The sequence below is a fragment of the Eucalyptus grandis genome, chromosome 3 (genome assembly GCF_016545825.1).
Source record: "Eucalyptus grandis isolate ANBG69807.140 chromosome 3, ASM1654582v1, whole genome shotgun sequence".
Lineage (NCBI taxonomy): Eukaryota > Viridiplantae > Streptophyta > Magnoliopsida > Myrtales > Myrtaceae > Eucalyptus > Eucalyptus grandis.
In genome coordinates this window covers 5,035,412-5,044,641 of record NC_052614.1, presented here as the reverse complement: position 1 = coordinate 5,044,641, position 9,230 = coordinate 5,035,412, and positions in this window count along the sequence as shown.

Below are 9,230 nucleotides of genomic sequence, written 5' to 3'. Positions count from 1 at the left end.
TCGGTCTCTGTGTTTTAACTCATCGGAGGACATGTTTGAATTGAATTATGGAATTGCTACACCATGGGATGAGTGTGTGATTTGGGAATGCCATTGGTCCTTGGGACAACAATTGTGGCATCCTGAATTTTCAGTCATGTTTTTTCAATTGAATAAATTGGGTCTTTCATCGATGTGCCTATAGTGCTAGTCTCAGAGCTGATCACTCGTGAGATAACTAGACTATCTGGGAAAGTCATTAAGAGATTTTAATGCAATGGACTTGAGAATTCGACCAGAGAGCAGTCGTGCTACTCTGCAAGGGTCATTACGGCATTGTCAAAATCAATAAGAGATCAGGGATAGGTCGATTCGACTGAGGTGTGTGATCAAAGTGTGGGTGATTCCACCTGATTGTAAAATTCTCGTCGATTGGCACTAGATCAATTTTCTGTCGTTTTAGGTATCTTGTGCCCATATTTGAAATTTTGAGATTTTTACGACAACCGAGAGTCGCCAATATGTCGAAGATGTACAATGTGACTCGAGATAAATCGATCACGGGTCAATTGCACCAAAAGTTCCTAAAAGTTACCTGGTAAACTAGGTCACGCTAAAAGCACTCTGGATTGAAATTAACCGTGAATTTGAAGTCGATTTTAGAAATTAAAAGTTCTGTCATATCACGATTTATTTTAGAAACATCGACTCATCCTTCGAAGAATTTTCGGAGATCCCGAGATTTTTACGGAAAATTGATTCAGACGTCACAGAAAAATAACAGAAATTCGGATGGGGCAAATTAAAGGAAATTTGGACTTCCAAGCCGAGCCTTTGAGTGTCAAGGATTTACAGAAAATTGTTCGGGATTTTTCTTCATCAAAATTGGACCTCAATTTGGGGAATTGAGTGGAGAAATTGAAGAACAAAAATGGAAATTCGGAGCATAATTTGGGGGCTGTGTTTTTGGCATCTATTTGTGCTATTTTTTGCTTCAATTTATCCTAGAAAGTATTTGGGACAAGAGGATATGTGTGTGAGCTGTGGGGGGGCCAAACATTTAATTATTTGGCTAAGGATTATTGATTTTATCCTTTCCTCTTAGCTGGTCTTTCTCTCTATCTTCGTCTGCCGCCACCTCTCCCTCTACACAAGCTTCTGTCATTGCTTCACTTTCATTCTTTCTTTTTCATTTGAAGTCTGCAGCTTCATCCTCTCATTCCTCTTCTTCTTGCAGCGCCACTCACCCGCAACATCTTTGCAGCTCACGTTCATCCGCTCAAGCCCAGCCTGCACTCTCCTCCATCGCCGCCTGCTTTTCCACGTGGAATTTCTACTCTACTCCACCGCACAAAGTCAACCAAGCAAGCCCATGACCACAAATCTCCACCGAAATTCATTCCACTGCCAACTCGCCCTCTCTCCGCTTGGTTTCCCTTCTGCCAGCAGCCCACGCGTGCAGGTCTTCCACTTCTTCAATCAAAACCCAACAGAAGGCCGTAAGTCCATTTCCACTGAAGCTCCACCAAACGCCAGCTTCGTTGACTTGCTGCACACCCACACGATTTCCTCCTTCGTCCGCCGCATTCCACCAGCGAAGCAGCAGCATCATCCGAGCCGCAAGTCCACCGAAGCAGCCCAACTTCCATTCCATCTCAGCCCATGAAATGCAGCCCAACTTGAAGTCCACGAGCCCAGCAAAGTGACGTTCAGCCCATACGTTTTGCTCGGCCCATCTTCAGCCGCAAGACCCAATCCAGCAAGCTCGCAAGATCAGTCCATTTGAAGCCCCCAATTTGGCCCAAGAGTTCAGTAGCTCTGCCTATCTTAGGCCCGTGAAGTCAGCCTGCTTCAGGCCCAGCCCAATTCAGCAACAAGTCTCAGCTTGGGCTAAGATTTGTTTGGCTGAGTTTAGGCCCGGTCCAAGCCCGTTGGCACCGCCACAATTCGGAATTCGGCCGCCGTCACCCCGTCATTGTGGTGTTCCGGTCTTCGCATTAAACAAGTGAGTTTTACTCACTAAGCCTTAATTAGTAGGATAATTATGCTTAGTGATTATTTAGCCTAGGTTAAGCATGTTTAGGTGGTTAGTTAGATTGAATTAGTGAAATTAAAATAGTTATTGATGCATGTTAGGTGGTTAGTTATTGCAACTAGCGAGTAAATAGACTCTAGTATTTAGTTACCGAGTTTCAGTAATTTTCTGGACTTGTCTCGACTTCCAATTAGGCTATAATGGGCCTAAGTTGGATTTATTACCTTTATTTAATATTTTTGTAATTATTTAATTATTTAATTACTTCCGAAAATTAGACTGGGATGGCCAAATGTCCGGAAAATTACGCTGATTGCAACGGTTTGATTTGTTTATTTAATTGAGCTTGATATCATGTTGATTTCAATTTAATTGTGAAATTAGGAATTTATCTTTAAATTAATTAATTTTGTTAATTAATTGAATATTTACCGGATGTGGGTCTACAGCGCCAAAATTATATTTCTAGACTGCTGAGGTTAGTGGAAAGTTTAAAAAGTGAAATTAGTGTACTTTTGGTTAAGGCCAACCATGTACCCACACTCGGCTGTTTTATCGGGTATGATAAAAGGTGAGAAAAAACGTTGTATTACGTCAACTCGATGACTAAATGTGTCATATCGGAGAAAGACGCTATGTTACGTCGGCTCAATGACTAAGTATGTCATCTCGGAGAAAGACGTTATGAGTTGTTGTTTCGTTGAGTTGGTACATCACCTTAGAGAATGCACGTGGGCTCGGTGATCAAGTACGTCATCTTGGAGAATGCACGTGGGCTCGGTGACTAGATACGTCATCTTGGAGAAGGCACGTGGGCTCGGTGACTAGGTATGTCATCTTGGAGAAGGCTTGTGGGCCCGGTGACTAGATATATCATCTTGGAGAAGGCACGTGGGCTCGGTGACTGGATATATCATCTTGGAAAATGTATTGTATTGATTAAAATGACTGAAGAATGGTCTGATTGACATGTAATCGACTAAGTCAATTGATCGATAAGTCAATCTGAGTGAATGAGTTAATGTGTTGTTGTGACTCGATGAGGTTATGAGTTGTATTGACTTGCAGGAAGGAGACTGAGGCCAAGGTAAGTCCTTTGACGTCTGTTTATGCTTGGGTAGCCTTTTTGGCGTATTGGCTTCCTAATCGAGTCTTAGGGGGTAGAATTCGCTAAGACATTATCTCACTGGTTATGTATAACCATTTTTAGGTTCGTTGATAGTGTTGGTAAAGGACCAGGAGCCCCAGAGTTCATGAGGTGAAGCTTGAAGAATTGGTGACCATATCCGACTAGTTAGTCGTAGGACAACTCTCTTTTGTAGGGAGCCAATTCCTTTTGTAAACCTTTGGGTCTAGACATGTGTGTGTGTGTGTGTTTTTTTTTTTTTTGATACCCAGGGAACCCCGAACAATCGACAGCCGACAGGTAAACCCTGGAACAACGCTAGCGGAGGACCCACCACCCCGACGTCGCACTTAAGACACTAGATGTCCTGCTAGTCTCCCTTCAACTTGCGTTGAAGGGGCTTCAAACCCTGGACCTCCCGTTTGGAGGTCTGGAGCCTACCCAACAGAGCCACCACGGCCGGTGGTGTAGACTCGTGTGTTTATATAGGTATTTTGTGAAAAAATGGTCCTACTTTCCTATCACTTTTATAATCTAGGGATTATTTATATGCTTCCGCATGCGTATTAAAATGAATGGATCGGCGATGCGTCCTAGGACGTCGATATTATATTTACCAAGTAGGGATGGGCACATGCTCGGAGGGTCGGGACGTGACAACGATGCCCTGAGTTGTAGTAGGGATGTCTAGAAGGGTAACTGGGTTCCTCCAGATACTTGGGGGGTGTAACACGGTTCCCCTAGATATCCTGGCGATGCTGAATGGGTGCGCGATGCTCGGAGGGTAACCGGATTCCCCGGAAGATAGTTGCAAGCAATGCACAGTAAAGATAATCAAATGCATTTCCAAATTTTATTCAAGTTTTATTGGGTCACTGTTTTCAAAGGAAACATTTTCTATTTGCTATCCTAATTTTGAGAAAGGTTCTTGGCAAGTTGACTTCAAAATAGTCTTTTATATTCTATATTTGACACATGTGGTATAGACCGGTTGGTAGTTTGCTTGTTAAACTTTGTGCTTACTTGTGGTTGATCATTATTTCTCATATCAGTAGCATTTTGGGAAGTTTAGGCCAATATTTTGGACGCACTATGGGTGGGAGACAAATGACATAGTACATGCGTACTATCCAAGTCGGTATGATGCAACTACTGGGGCTTCTGGGTGTGGTATGGAGTAGTGGCACCTTTTTGCTCATCCCCAATGTACCCCGACCCTATCACCTTAAATTTATATAAATAAGAAATGAAATAAGATTGTCCGGTTTGCATTTCCACGTGTGTTCCTTTGAATCTTTATATGTCTTGGGTGTTCTTGAACCATATATGCTTCTACATGCTTAAAAAGTTAAAAGACTATAGTAACTGTGTTGGCCGTGACATACGGTGGGCATCATAGCAAAAATCCAACTTTTATGCATGTTTTCTTAATTTTAAGAAATATTTGGAAAGACAATTTGGAGGGTATATTAAAATCTTTCAATATGATGGAGGAGGAGACTTCAATCGAGTAGATTTCTTACTTCATTTGCAAAAGAATGACATCGCTAGTCAACTATCTTGCCCAAACACTCTAAAGCATAATGGAGTCGTTGAGCAAAAACATTGGCAAATATGTGAAATTGGCTTGACTAGGCTTCATCAAAGTGGAATTCCTAAAAAAAATATTGAGTTGAAGCCTTTCAAACGGTAGTTTTTCTCTTAAATCGTCTTCCTACTATCGACACCTAAATTTTGGCATCCCATTTAGTAATTTATTGCATAGAAAATTAAGGATCCATCCTGACCCCTAGTAAAGATATTAAGTTAAATTGCATATAGTTATTAGGAGCATTTTTCAATTTAGTTGCATATTCATGGACCGGTAGTGGATAGACTTAAGTGAAAAGCTCTAAACTTAATTGGATTGATTGGATTAAGCCCACAGTAATGAAAATCTGACCTAGCCTATTAATTCTCATGGCTAAAATTCATGGGAAGTTTGCTGAGTTGGGAGTTTGATTAATCTTGGCGAGTAATTAAGTTAAAGAAAGGAAACCAATCTTGCATGATTTGAACAAGATTGTGGCCGAATGATTCATCTGTCAATGATCTTGGGCGCGTCAATGGCATATATTGAAACATTAAAAGAGGATTTGATATGGGCAGGATTCGGTCTATCAAGAAAATATCCGTTTGAAGTTAAGGAAAATTGATTTTAGGCAATCGATACAATCCCAAGATACTCGTACGTGATCGATTATTGGAAGGAACAAATATAAAGGAAGAGTGAGGGCCGATCCTTTTAAAAAAAGCAGGAAAGAATTGTCAATGAGTATTTAAGAAAAGAAAAGAAGCAGAGGAGTGTCAAGGAAATTGAGAGATTTGCTGGGTTGTTTTATTTGCAAGGGGAAAGGAAGTTTTGTCGTTTCCTTGAGGGGATCTATTCTGTCGCATATAATAGGAGCTTCAGACACATTCACAAAGAAGAGGGCACGCATTGAATGCACGGCCACAATTCACATGAGAAAAGGAGAGTCTTGCCGCAGCTCTTACAGGGAGAGAGAGCAATAGAGAGGTCCACGCCAATTCTTCCTCAACACCTCACGTTGTTGCAACCTCCGCAAGCTGTAATACACGGTCTGCTCAATCCTCGTGACATCCCAACATCCTTGCGACGCCCGAAGCTCCTGTCCCGACATTGCTGCTTTCCTTTGACGCGACGTCCAGGCTTCCGCCGTGACGAGTCCTGTTCCGACGATGCGCCACTGCGACGGTCTCTGCTGCTCTTGCAGTTCCTCCACTACGATACCGAGCTACACCCAACGACGACCTGCTACTCCACCCTCCTGGCCTTGCGTAAATGCCCTATTGAGATTGCGGCATAATCACTAATTTGATTTGAGCTGTGAGATAACAGATCATTTTTATTTATTTTTTTAATTATGCTTGATTCTAAGTAAGTGTCCTCTCAAGATTGCAATATAAGTTAATTTGAGATGTAAGACGACGGATTATTTTTTTTAATATCATAATCTTTTTTTGAACCTTGATTGATATCTTGAATGACGTCGCTATATTTGAAATTTTGATTTGATAGAATTGCTAGCTTTAATGAATGAAAAAATACAAAAAAAAAAAAAAGATTGCTTTACATATCATGTAGATTGATTAGGTCGTATTGCGTGTTTAAGTAGATCCTATAATATTCAAGATAAGATTTTTATTTAAATTAGAATTGATACAGTTTAATGCCTAAATTGAATTATATTTTTTTTTCTAGCTAGTTAATTTTCCTTACATATAATTTCGAATATAAATAATAAAATTCAAAAATGTCATGTGCGTGTCGTGTAGATTAATTGTATCACATCCATGTCGTCTTCCATGTCATATAAATCATCGTCCATAGAATTAGGCCATTTAGTTAAATTGCATGTCATGTAGCTTAGTTTTCATTTAAATAAGAGAAAACTCAAAAAGAGATTTTAGTGGAATCGTGTCATATTTAAAAATCATATTTAGGTTGAATAAGTGTTTCTAATTAATTTTTGTCAACTTGCAGTTCATTGCTTTGCTCTTTATGCACTCACATGATCACCTTGCATGTTAGAGAGGATAGCTTAAAATTAATCCAAGCTGCATGCAAAACATTTTTTTAAAATAAAAGAGAAAATATACCGAAATGGCGTTAAAGAAATCTAGCATAATCAAGCCCCGTATCCACAATCTTTTTGGTTCGTGGGAGTGAAGTAATTGTCTCATTACTTTACTTGGGTTTCTAATTAACCCATCAAAAATATATTAATGGCGATTCCTAATTGAAAATCATTTGAATTTTAATAACTTAAACTGTCACACCCCGAACCTTGAGCGCGCGCACATCCCTCGGTGGTCAACTAAATTGCGATGTTCCTAGGACGCGTCACCAACCCAATCGATTATGCACATGCAGAAGTGAAATAAAACAATATCCAGACAACAATCAAACATGGGATAGGAAAGTAGGACAACCAATTTCATAAAGCACACTTTATAAACATATCTAGTTTAAGTACACATCTAGTCTATATACAAGAGCCTAACTCCAAAAGGAAGAGCTACTAAGCCATCTAGACACTAGACTCCTCATCCATAGGCTCAGGGTCCACCACAACACTATTAGGAGTGTCGAGATCCATCGGGTGCACTGCCTCCCACTCTCCAGTCCCAACAGGAGGCCCGTCAAAACCCCGTAGGAGACCCTCCCAACTCCCTTAAGGGAAGCCAGTGAACCATGCTACGAATCGGTGAGGTACCAACTGAGATAGGCCCTCATCGACCCATACCACAGACTCAACTAACTCCTGAGTCAAGGCAGTCCTGGGAATAAGGAGGAAGGTATGCTCAAAATCCATCGTCTGTAGGACCCCGTGTATCGCACGTGACGCTCCTCCATCTAAGGACCTGTAAAATTGTAAACCACGACAGGGTGAGACAATGTCTCAATGAGTTCACGCCCTAAACCCCGATTATGAAGGTAATACACCTAGAGGCAGCCTAATCACACATCACAAAAGACTTACCTCACCTCATCACCTTCCTGCACATTAGTACGATTCATATAATAGATATATACAGTAATTACACTCATCAATCAGAACGCCTCACTTTCAAATCAATCAATCACGGGAGTCCCAATTATAAGGCTAAATCATTATGATGCGTCTCATTACGTGCCACACAATTTTGTCCCCATAATCAGGTACATCTATTTCAATCACTCATGCATTCCAATTGATTACAACCCAATGGCCATAGCCCACTCAACAGTTAGCGGTCTTCCGGCATAACCAGGCGTTGTCTCGCTACATCAAGCACAACAATGTCTACCTCTAAACGACATTCCCAAAAGAGCATCGGCCCAGCCTTCACTGCAACTGGCATCCGTTAACAGGGGGTATTCCCAAAGGAGCATCGTCCGGCATAAAAGCTCGTGATAGGTTCTCATATCGATCACACGCACATCTAATTCCAGCCAAGGATATCGTGCTTTGCACTCAAATGTCTCAATTTAAATAATGAACTTGGCATATTTTCTTCATATTAAAAACACTCGGTAAAATAATTGTGCATGGGTACACGATCAGATCAAACCATAAAATGCAATATCCTCACTTTTAAAAATCCAACTATTTGATATAGTACTTAAAAATATTTTTTGCATCAAAAATCGACATCCAGTATTTTTCTAATTAAATATCCAAAAATCCATAATTTTGAAATAATAACCCAAAATCACCAATCAGCATCCAATTGCACAATTTAACACTCAGTTGCACAAACTAACTACACCATGACAATCGGCACGAAATTCTAACGACCGGCTATCCCGGTATAACTTCCAAAGAATAATTAATAATTAAATAAATTGCAAAATAATTAAATAAATCACTAGTTCACCTATATACACTAATCTAACCACCTAATCACTAATTAAGTAACCTACTAATCTATCTAATTTAATCTAACCACCTAATAGCTAATTTAACCTAATTACCTAATCTAACTAAATAACTAAACTAACTAATTTACTCTAATCTCACTTAAGCTACTAATCTCTTACTAGGCTAATTAAACCACCCTAAGCATAATTAACCCCCTAATTAAGGTTTAGAAAGTAAACTCACCAGTTTAATGAGCCAATGAGTCCACGGCGATAGCGGCGCAAAGGCGAGTGAGACTCGGGCCTATGGCGATGCCAAGAGAGATCGGAAAAGGGCCAAAAAAGGTCCACAAAGCTCTCAGCCCAAAGCTAAGAGTTCAGTTCTGAGCTGGGCCGGAGAGGCTGGTCAAGGGAGCTAGGACGGTGTGGGAATGGCATAGCTGAACCAAGTGGCGTCGGGAACGTGTTAGAGCGGCACACAGGTGAGCAGAGGTGGCTCGACAGAACGGCAGGGACGGCGGGGCTCAAGCGCAAGCAGTTAGAGTCGCAAACAGGGACGGGCATGCGAGCAAAGGCAGGCTGGCGCTCGGACGAATCGGATGGGTGCGGGGGAGCTCAGGCGATGCAGGCTAGTTCCGTGAGGGGTGGTTGGCCTTGGCCGGTTTCTTTAGTTTGCTTCAGCAACA